General features: G+C 37.1%; 1 long non-coding RNA gene across 3 annotated transcripts in view; it reads left to right on the top strand.

The window, feature by feature from the left end:
* LOC132681112 (uncharacterized) overlaps window positions 1–12,180 on the top strand; it is a 106,008-nt gene that overhangs the window by 68,043 nt on the left and 25,785 nt on the right. For all 3 annotated transcript variants that reach the window (XR_009610849.2, XR_013555870.1, XR_013555867.1), the window contains one exon: window positions 6,622–6,681. This is a non-coding gene — a long non-coding RNA (uncharacterized LOC132681112). The remainder of the gene's footprint in view (window positions 1–6,621; window positions 6,682–12,180) is intronic.

Genomic DNA, 12,180 nt, shown 5'->3' with positions numbered 1-12,180 from the left:
TTCAAGAGCTTGCCCACAGTGATCATAAAACACCATAAAGCTGTGGTTTTATAGTAAACATCAAACAGTATAGTAAACATAAAACAACATAAAAACACATAAAACTCCCTCTGTGCTGCAGCTTGAAAAAACCATCTAAGCTATCAATAACACAAAACAAATTTCCATTAACCATGCTAGAAGAAAGACTGAGTTATCATTTTATTGAAAATGATATACAAATTATTGCCAGTCAGAGAGAATGAACCCAAAATGTTGGGCAAAAGTATCATACAGGTATTACAGAAGTGGCAGTTAATAATAATGATAAAAGTGATAGGTTATTTTCCTGGATTTTGTTATGTTCATAGTATTTTTCAGCTTTTTAAAACTTTATAATTTGTTACAAATCCTTTCCTCATTCTAAATACATAACTCACTTTCACAGCTACTTTTTTATTCATAGTTTTATATTATTTTCTAAAAAATAGGTCTCCAGGCTATGCAAAACCTGGATCCCTCTCTGCCTGGTACATAGTAGCTATTTAATACGTGTTTTTTTATTCTCCTCTAGACCCATTAAATTTCCATTGACTGTATAAATATGATGACTTTATCTACTAATATTTGTTACGTACAATTACTAGTGTCTATCGACTATTTTTTACTTATGCCATTTTAATTTTTTTTATTTTTAAATATTTATTTATTTTTGAAGGAGAGAGAGACAGAGTGTGAGCAGGGGAGGGGCAGAGGGAGAGGGAGACACAGAATCCAAAGCAGGCTCCAGGTTCTGACCTGTCAGCACAGAGTTCTACATGGGGCTCGAACTCACAAGCAGTGAGATCATGACCTGAGCCAAAGTGGGCCCCTCAACCAACTGAGCCACCCAGATGCCCTGCCATTTTAATTTTTTTTAAATGTTTATTTATTTTTGAGAGAGAGAGAGCACGAACAGGGGAGGGGCAGAGAGAGGGAGACACAAAATCCAAAGCAGGTTGCAGGCTCTGAGCTGTCAGCACAGAGACCTACACGGGGCTTGAACCTACAAACCATGACATCATGACCTGAATCAAAGTCGGATGCTTAACCGACTGAGCCACCCAGGCATCCCTGGAAAATGGGTTTTTGCAACTGAAATTAAGTTGAGAATCTTGAGATAAAGAGATCATCTTCCATTTTCCAGATAGGTCCTAAATCCAATGACAAGACACAAATAGAGAGGAGAGACACAAGTGGAGGAGGAAATGTGACTATGGAGGCAAACCACAGAGAAGCAGTGATGGGTTCACAAGCCAAAGAATGTCAGTGGCCACTAAAAGTTAATAGAGGCAAAGAATATAATCTTTCCTAGAGACTTCAGAAGTTGATGGCCCTGCTGACTCTTTGATTTTGGATTTTGTGTCCCCAGAACTGTGAGAGAATAAAGTTCTGTTCTGTTTTTTTGTTTTTTTGTTTTTGTTTTTGTTTTTGTTTTTTTAATTTAACAGATTAAACATATTCCCATTAGGTTTAATTTCTTTTTTTAATTTTTTTTTATTTTAACTTGTTTTATTTTTTATTTATTTTTTTAATTTACATCCAAATTAGCATATAGTGCAACAATGATTTCAGGGGTAGTAAACTTCTGTTGTTTTAAGCCACCTGGTCTGTGGTAATTTGTTATAGCAGCCACAGAAAACTAATATAGCTTTCATTTTATCACCAACATTTTCTAATGTTATCATCAAAGCACAGTTTGTTGTAGTAAACAAATGACCAGATGGGATCAAATGACCAGATGGAGCCTGGGTGGCTCAATTGGTTGAGCATCTGACTTGGGTTCAGGTCACAATCTCAAGGTTCATGGGTTTGAGCCCCATGTTGGGCTCTATGCTGACAGCTCAGAGCCTGGAGTCTGCTTTGGATTCTGTGTCTCTCTCTTTCTTTGCCCCTTCCCTACTCATGCTCTCTCTCTCTCTCTCTCTCTCTCTCTCTTTCAAAAATAAATAAACATTAACAAAAATTAAAAACAAAAACAAATGACCAGAAATTAGGTGAAGAAGATGGTATTGGAGGGTAAGAGGGATAAACAGAAGAACAAATTTTGAAGAAAGAACAAACAGAAATTTACATTCATGAAACAGACAATTTTGTTTTTTCCTTTTCCTGTTGCATTCTTTTTGATATTGTGGTTTATTTTTTTCTATCTGTATTGGGGGAGTGGTTAAAGAATAGACTTTATTAACACTTTGTGAATGAGAAAAGAGCCAGGGATCACCATGGTAGTTCTCAGTGTAGAGTCACAAGAGAAGTTGAGAAGAGGTAGTTACAAATCTTTTGAAACTTTTCAATTGCACAAGGAGGTACACTATGTTTTATCCATATGAACAATCGGCTAAAGTATATCTTTTTCACATATACAAGCTCCAAAATGTTTCTCTACACCAAGAGGTTGTGCATTTTTTTATTTGTCCTAGGTGTGACCTGTTAATGCTACTGATTACCTGAGTATATGAAGATCTTGTTTTTGTTCTTTTATAATGTATTTTTTAAAAAGTATTCACTTAAGTAAGTTAAATTACATATGTTTTTGCTTCTTTAGCTGTACAAATGTTTTAATGTAAATATATATAAGATGTAAATACTTATAAGCTAATAAGTGTAATTCTTTTTCATTAAATAGGGACAGTGATCTACACTTAAGGATTGAATTGATGTGTCTGTTAGAAAAAATATGTCAATAATTTAAATACATTTAAGAAATATACTGAACTAATATATATAGAAAGGTTATTTCAATTTAATGCAAGAAAGTAATTTAACCATTTATAATTAATAAAGCTTCCTATTTTGATGTTTCTCTATGCTGAATTTTTATATATAATCTTTGGAAAGTATAGTAATTTTTCTTAAAAATTGATGAGGAACTCAAGAATTGTATCCATGGAAAATCAGACACATTGTCCTTTGTAAGAACAGAGATGTGAAGGAATGTTTGTATGTCTTGTTTATATTAAAACACATTTTTTCTAAGGGGATTTTAACATATTTTATTAATATTGGCCCAGATTCTGTTGCTAGTCTGTCCATTAGAAAGATAGGTGAGAGATAATGGGTTCTCGTATTTTATTTTATTGTATTTTATTGTATTTTATTTTATTTATTTTATTTTTTTAAATGTTTATTTATTTTTGAAGGAGAGACAGAGTGTGAGTGGGGGAGGGGCAGAGAGAGACGCACAGATTTTGAAGCAGGCTCCAGGCTCTGAGCTGTCAGCACAGAGCCTGATGTGGGGCTCAAACTCACAAACTGCGAGATCATGACCTGAGCCGAAGTTGGAAGCTCAACCAACTGAGCCACGCAGGCGCTCCTATTTTATTTTATTTTTTGAAGTCTATTTTGTCTGATACAAGTATGGCTATTTTCTGTTTTTATTTTTAATTTTTATTTATTATTATTACTATTATTATTATTCGTTTTTATTTAAATTCCAGTTAGTTAACATATAGTGTGATATTAGTTTCAGGAGTACAATATAGTAATTCCAGGTGTAGAGCTTACTTTAAAAAAAGGGGTTCTCTTCTCTTATTTATTTATTTATTTATTTATTTATTTAATTTTTTTTTTTAACGTTTATTTATTTTTGAGACAGAGACAGAGCATGAATGGGGGAGGGTCAGAGAGAGGGAGACACAGAATCTGAAACAGGCTCCAGGCTCTGAGCTGTCAGCACAGAGCCCGACGTGGGGCTCGAACTCACAGATCGTGAGATCATGACCTGAGCCGAAGTCGGCTGCTTAACCGACTGAGCCACCCAGGCGCCCCAGGGGTTCTCTTCTTTTAGATGAATCTCCTATGTTGCCCCATCCCAATATATCCTCTGAATCCAAGTCTATTTATAAGAAATATAAATTGCTTTTCATTGTCTTCAAGGTAAATTCCAATTGTTTAATGTTCATGAACAAGCCCTTTTTAGTTAAATGACTCCATCTCCTACCATTGCCTCCCTCTTCATCCTCTATGATTTTATTTTGCAATTATACTGCTTAATAGAGCCTATGCTATTCTATGTCTCTATATGTTTTTACATGTATGGAAGGATTCTATGTGAGATGCCAACATAATGTAATTTGTCTGGAAAACTGGTGGGGTGGGCACTTTTCCTACATTGACAGAACTTTTAGAAGATCTTATCCTGAGAGAAAAAGAAGGATGGGTGTGTTGTAATAAGTGAACCTTGGCCTCAGAAGGACAGAGCCAACCTCAAGTTTAGTATGGTGCCCATGACTTGTTCAGCTCCCTGTTGGGCACATGTCTGAATCCTATGGAGACTAAGTAGGAGAGAGATCTAGAAAAATCATAAAAAATGTGCTTTTGCATCTTCTTTTTGAGTGGAATTCCTACTATGCTTTGCCATAGAACTCCCTAAAGTGCGGATTATATGAAGGTCCAATGATCGCCCCCAGAGAGCTGTGGTTCCCTGTGGTATGATATTCCCTTTATCTGTTGATGCCAAGGAAATGCTACTAGGAACATCCTTTTTTCATAGGTATCTATAAGACACTTTCTCTGATCTCAGAAATATCTGGTTGTTGTGGTGTTGGTGTTGGAATTGGTAGGAACTGGATGTTCTGAATTAATAGATGGAGAAAATTTGGAAACTTTTGGATGTTTGGAAGTTCCAAACATAATTATTTGGCGTCCTAATCAATAGAATCTTGCTAAGTGAATGAATCTTGTCTGATATACTCACCTCTGTTATTATATTAGTGGCTAAAATATGTTCCTTCCCCTACTATTTAAATTTTATCAAACTGTGAAATTTCTCTAGAAATAAAGTTCTTTAACTCAAAGACTTAACGACTTAACTATTATGATGGGATTTTAGTCTCTGTGGCAGGGTCGCAGATCTGATTTTTGATAACCTCCTAACTTCCTGTAGTGTCAGTCCTTCCACAACTGCCTGCAAATAAGTAAATTGCTCTGGGATCTAAGAGCTGATGGCTCTCTGAGGAGAAGGCCAGATGCTCCATTTTTGACTCGTCACTCACTTCACTGCTCCCATCTTCACATGAGAATCCTCACATTTATCACTCAAATCATGGAATATCACTGAGCAGGAAAAGATCAGTGGTGATGGTAGCTAGAAAAGCCAGTCCGAAGCACTCATCAAGAAAGATCTGCTTTTTATTATCTTTTTTCCTTTGGTTTATGATAACTCACAGAAGTGAGGAAAAAATCTTGGCATAATAACATTATGGGCTGACATCTACTAGTTTCATGCTGGATTTAGCTTTTTGCTGTGAAAGAAGTAATTGGTGCAAGAGAACTTGAGAGACCGGAAGCAGCTATTGCATCCCATTCAGGAATAATAGAGCTAGCTAAAATTAACCAGTGGGGTTTATAAAATCCAAACTTTCATCTGTTAAACCTAGATTAAATCGGACAGACCAAACACAGTCTTAACACTTGACCCATGTGAATGGAAGAGAGTTTAGATAGCATCAGATGAGCTAGGAATAAGAATGAGCATCCAAGGCTGTGAGCATCCCTGTAGACAGAGCTGATTATTGGGATCTCTGTCTGTGTATTGTCTGTGTATTGCTGTGGTGAGGTCCAAAGTGAACCTTCCTTCATATCCTGTTAGGCCTGAGATACTGCCAGATACTTCCTGCCTCTTTAGTACATTTTTGTGGCCCAGTTTTCATATTTTTAAATAGATCCCAACAACCATGGATACTGTTCATGAAGAACAGTATTCTTTCTGTTTTAATGGCATTCAAATGTTTCCCTCTTTGAAACTGACCCAATCTTATCACTCTGTATATGAGGCAACTGGAGAAGTTAAGCAGCTTTTGGTTCATGTTGGTTGCTAAGACCAGGAGCCAGGTCTTGACTGAGACAGACCAGAGCCAGGACTTTTGTCTGCCTCTCAGTCCGCTCAACCTTTTTTTATAGGATGCATTTTTTTAATTAAAACCCAGAGTAAGTGGCTCCTTTTCTATCTGAGAATGGAAAAGATGTCTGAGATGCTCTTGGAAGTCATTAGAGTCTACCTCCCTGGCAAAGGGAAAAACAAAGCTAAGTCTGATCACTTACTTTTAGGGCATTGAAAAATATAAAACCTCAATGAAGACCATACTATAAGACATGGCCTATTATATATTTGTTTGAAAAAGAAAACAGTGACATTATTGACAAAGCACATAATGGCTATATTTAGCTGCAGTTTGGAAATTTGAGGGCATTAAAAATTTATTTTTTTGTAAATATTAAAGAGGAACCTAAAAAGTGTCAGGTATTGTGTTAAGTGTTTAGGATGCAATGTCCATACTGCTTATGGACATGGCTCCTGCCTTCATTGTACGTACTATCTACAGGGGGTATATAGACAAGTAAGTAGGTAAGTAAGGTGCAGTGTGAAAATGAGCATCATAGGGGAAGTATAAGGCATAGGTGAAGTACTTAGCAAGGGAACTACATCTAGACATGGGGGGTCTGAGAAGTTTTGCCAGTAGTAGTGACATTTAAGCTGAAAAGTCAAGGATGAAGAGAAGTTAATCCAGTGAAAATGGGAGTTGGATGGGGATGGGCATGCGTTATAGATAGAGGGGCAGCATGTGGAAAGTTTCCAAATTAAAAGAAGAAATAATTTTTCAGGAGCTGAGAGAAGTTTGCTGAAGTATGCCGGCTACAAACTTTCCTTTGGTTATTTCAATGGTGAGTATACAACGTTATTTTTTTCCCCTAAGGGCACACATTATTTAGCAAATGAATACTTTTTCTAGACCTAGACATTTAGGAAACAATTTTGGCTCCCTTTTGTCTTCTGAAGAAGGGGCAGAATGTTAATCTCCAAACATACTGGTTGTTTATTATCTCTGCCTGATGTGTGTGTGTGTGTGTGTGTGTGTGTGTGTGTGTGTGTGTGAGTGTTGCCGGGAGGAAGGGCTACCGTGCTTCTACATAACTTGCACTCTGTGGATCATGACAAATGGATACCTTCTGTTGTCTACCTACTGGCTGTTGTCCCTTGCAACATAGAATGCAGGCATTGTGGTCAAAAACTTTGTGTGACGAGTCATATACAACTGTTAACATGTTTCCATCTCCTGGCTTTCCTATACTTTATCTATTTTATAACTTTCTTGTTTGCATACAACACCTCAGAATCCTACTTTAAGTTTCTGAGAATTCTGCCCCTGGACAATTATACTTGACAACAGAAAGGGAATAAAAGACACATTAAAAAAGGATTGTAAGCAACTTATGCCTATCCAAAGCAAACTGGTGATGAAAAATTGTCCTGTGTATGTTTCTCTGTGCTGAAATAACTTGCTCCCTTCCGGCACAGCTGAGGATTATATATTAGGTCATTCAATATTAAAGTGATTGTGAAGATTCCTAATTCACAAATATGCCCTAATAATGTATAGTAATTATTAGCAATTATTTTCATCATTATTAATGATATTAATAGCTAAAATTTGTGTCATATTACTATATATCAAATATTGAGCTAAGTGTTTCATGCTTATTATTTCATTTAATCTGCATAATGTTCTTATGAAGAAGGCATTATCCTTTTCTTTATCTTACAGTTAAAGAAATTGAAGGATAGAGAGGTTATATACATTGCCCCAAATCACAGAACTAATATGTGGGAGGAAGAATTTGAAACTAGGCTGGCTGACTTCAAAGGTCACTTGTATACCAAATAGAGTCTGTTGCTGAAGATAGTGGCATCATAAAAGTTTGCAAAAAGAGAAAACTAACAGCATGTGCAAGAAACTGGTTGGGTATGATGTTAATTTAAAGGATAAGTTTCCGTGGCATGATGGACTGTCTTCTTATGGGTATTTTCAGGATATTTATTAGGTTAAAATTAACTTGCAGTTCTTGTGGATGCTAATAAGCTGCCCTGTTTACCTTGAAGCTGAACTTTACAAATGGTATTGTACCTTCATAACCTTGACATTTATTAGGGTTTGAAAAGTGCTGCTCACTCCTTGAGAAAAGAGAGTAAATGTACACTTAGAGTGCTTTGAAAAAAAAGAAAAATCAGTGCTATATGTGTGAATTGTTTGAGTGGTTCTTTATGGTTTACCAAGCACTTTTGCATTATTTTCTTTTATTCTTATAGCTCTCTGAGAGAGAGAGAGAGAGAGAGAGAGAGAGAGAGAGAGAGAGGGAGGGAGGGAGGGAGGGGGAGGGAGGGAGAGAGGGTATTATTGCCTCCATTGTGCTGAAAAGGAAACTTATTCTTGGTGAGTGAAGGATAAACCGGAACCAGAACATGAAACTCACTCTTTTCCTTAAATACTTCTTTCCCTCTATATACCTATATATAGTTTGGAAGAAAAATAGAGGAAATTTTGTAGGGAATAATATGTAAGAAGATAAAGTCAGCTCCCCATAGGTAAGCTAGAATGTGACTGCCTCTTAGCTGCTTACCATTGCCAAAAATAACTTGGTTAATAACCTCACTGCAGACAATGAAATTCCCAATTACCACAACACATAAATGTGGCATATAGCTTCTTTGCTGGCACCTACTTTTATGTCATTAGAAGAAAGCGGGGTCTTCATGGACTTCAGTTCTCCCTCTTTCCCCAACCCTGATGCCACCAGGGAGGGAAGACAGATGTTTGTAGAGAGGGGCTTTATAAACCTTAGGAAATCTCAGGAGCTCCTTCACTTTTTATGGAAGAAACTCATGGACTATGTGGTAAGGATTTAAAAAGATTTTGTTATTTTAGTAGATAGAGCTAAGGTATATTTTCTGTTTTAGAGCCCATTGTAGGGAGAAAACTCCATTCCAATGATTTGCCAACATACTCAAATTGTTGCTAAAATTTGTATTCAAGTAATGTATGTTTTTTAGAAAATGTTGGTCTTGGCCAAAGTTTTCCATATTGAATTACAGAGATAAAAATGAGGCACGTGGCACAATAATTGAGTTGAGAGTGTAGATTTTGATAAAAAACAGGCAAGAACTGGACACGAAGACATGTTGAAGGAGACCTTGGTAGCAGTCCCAAGAAACAACAATGGTAGCCTGAAGCAAGTATCTGAAGTGACCAGTGTGCCTAGAGATTGTGGCAAATAGAAAAGGCAAAAATCAGCTAATTGGATAATACCTTTTTTTGTTGTTGTTAGACATACTTTGTTTTTAATTTAATTTTTTTTAAATTTACATCCAAATTAGTTAGCATATAGTGCAACAATGATTTCAGGAGTAGATTCCTTAATGCCCCTTACCCATTTAGCCCATCCCCCCTCCCCCACCCCCTCCAGTAACCCTCTGTTTGTTCTCCATATTTATGAGTCTCTTATGCTTTGTCCCCTCCCTGTTAAAACAGTATTAGCAGTAATTTTACAATGATCACATGTTCTGGGAACTTGGTGATCTTCAAATGTGATAAAAAATAATTTCCTCTGATCGAAGAAATACTTCATTGTTAGACAAGTACTTATAGTCAGAGGCTGGGTAGCAAAATTGTCCATTTTATTGGCCAAAACATCTAGTTTGATGCAGACCAGGAAAATACTACAACCCAAACAACTGGAAGAAAGTAAAATGACTCAGGGGCTGAGGGGCTGATTTAAGGCTCCTTTAGAAAGAGAGATTGAGGTCTACCCAGGGCAAAGACTTCATGACTCTGGTGAGGACGTCGAGTCTCTGCTTCAGAGATGTAGGCCTTAATCAAATCTGTTATATCTGGGTTTAGCTCACCTCTAGTTTATATAGTTACCTTTAGCGATATCTATCATTGGTCTGCTGCAGACTAGCTCTATGACCTTGGTCTAATACTTAACCTCACTGGATCTTTTTCTATAGCTCAATCAATGTACTTCCCATTCTTTTTCATTCCTCACAGGAACGCCTGTGAACAAATAACATAGTGAATGTGAAGTTGTTTTGAATTTCTCGGAGGAAAGTCACATTTAATACTGGAAGTTATTGCTATTATTAAAGTTTATTGAAGTTAATGATTATTATTAGAAGTTCATTGGGGTAAACAACACTGCCAGTCAAGATTTGAGTAGCTCTTAGCTAAAAAATCAACAAGAGTTAAGCTTAAATGTTATGAGGGTTCTGCTGAAGTAGATAATGGTTTAGGTAAAAGACATTTTTTTTTTCTAGGAAAAGCGTTGAACGGTAGGTTTATTTAGGACCCACAAAAACATTTTCTTAGATTTTTTAAAATTGGAATTGGAAGGTGCTCAGGTACCAGGTAAAATCTATTCTGTTAGATGAGATTTACTCATTTCAGGGATGGCTGACTGGCTTCAGTTTTGTTTTCTGTTCCCTCCATACATCTTCTTTCCTCCTAGCCTCCTTCACACACAACTATGAAATGATTATAAAAGCAGTACATTCAACAGCCTCAACTCAGCAACATACAGATATATATTACTCATTTTTTTTCTATGTTTTGTCAACATTAATTTTCTGTTCCACTACCCACTGATAAGACTGGGGAGTAGAGAACCTTGATATTTACAGTAGAAGTATCTCAGTACATTCAGATAATTTTCTTCAGGTTACATTCACTACTCATTGTGGTCAATGTCTACTTTCAGTGGAGGGGTAGGGCCCTGCATTCCATTTCACCTGTATTTGCTAATGCTTAGGGTCTAGGTGAGGACTGACCGACATGTGAGGGACATGAATGATCTTTGTGAGGACTTTGGGTCACCTCTCTGATTGGGCATTGCCTCTTCTCCCTCTAACACTGGCTGCTTGATAGGATTTGATGCAGCTGGTCCCTAAGTTCTGGTTCCTTAGTATGACACTTGAACTAGGCATTGGTGACTAGGGGGCATTCTCTCTGCAGCCCCCTAACTTGAAGAATCTTATGGGGATGCTGCCACCTCTTTTTCCTCAAAACTCCTAAACAGATGGTCTTTGAGTTCCTCAGGTGACCACCTATCCTTGCCTGACATTATTTTTACAGCCTGCTCTGAGCCCTCAGAAAGCCTCAGAGCCCCCACCATGGAGCTTCAGCTTAGGGAGAAATTCAAGAGAGTAATCTTTGCCCTATTCCCAACTGTTTGCAGGTCCTGGTGCTTAGCAAACAGCTAGCTGTAAAATCAGCTGCCTATGAGATATCTATGTACTCCCACAAAGGAGAGAAGAGAAAGGAGGAGTACAAGTGCTCTACAAATTCTCTCCTATCATCTCTCCATGGATACCCCTTCTTTCCTACTACTAGGCTTTTAAAAATTTTTATTTATTTATTTTTTGTTGACAAAATTTTGGTTTCTTTGGAAACTCCTAATGCCAGGTAATTGGCATACAAACCATTCCATTTCACATCCCTACATGATTCTTGAGTGGATCTGAATCTTTATAAATTAGTTTTAAAAGTTGTTTTTATTCATTCTCTTTAATTAGGCAAAACAAGACATAAATTTTTCATGGTAAATGAAATCTCTCTCCTATTATAAAAGATGCCAAGAGATAAAAATCTAGGCTAATGAGTTCCAAATTATGTATATGTGTGTGTGTTTTTCTCCCCATAAATCAGAAATGCATACATTGTTTTCCCAGTTTTACTGATGTGGAAAATGAGTCTCAGAGTCGTCTACATATCTAATAAAAGGCAGAGGATATATTCAAGTTGAGATTTGGCAAACTTCAAATTCTGTATTCTTTCTGCTAGAGGAAACAACCCTTCAGCGATTCCACTTGGTAGGCCAGCATTTGAACCCTATTCCTAAGTGTGAGAATGGTCTTTTCTTTATGAGTCTTGGAAGGGGCATACCTGCTTCCCATTATAGAAAGTGAAAATATTGGATGCTCTCTTCGCCTCCCTTGCAGCTAGGACAAGGACTTGTGACCTAGGCACTTCCAAGTCAGATGTGATCCTCCTAGAATAGGGGGCACTTTGAGGAGTTCTGTCTGGTCAGCAGTAGCAGTGACTTTGCTTGGTTGAATCTTAATGGTACCAGGGCATGACTGCCAGTGTCTGTGTATGCTGTTGAGGGCTCACAATGATGACAGTGCAAGCTGCAAAGTGCAGGATTTTGAGATGGTAATCGTGGGGTTCTGACCAGGTCAGTGGCCTCATCTGGGCATATTCTTGGCTGTCTATCTATGCATCTGTTTCCCCCACTTTTCCAATGGATCTGAGACCTATCTAATATTCTTTTCATAAATGTCTTCCTATTTAAATGAGCCAGGATTGGTTTGTTTTATTTATTTATTTATTT

The sequence above is a fragment of the Panthera onca genome, chromosome A1 (genome assembly GCF_046562875.1).
Source record: "Panthera onca isolate mPanOnc1 chromosome A1, mPanOnc1 haplotype 2, whole genome shotgun sequence".
In the NCBI taxonomy this organism is placed as follows: domain Eukaryota; kingdom Metazoa; phylum Chordata; class Mammalia; order Carnivora; family Felidae; genus Panthera; species Panthera onca.
This window is presented reverse-complemented; position numbering and strand designations above follow the sequence as displayed.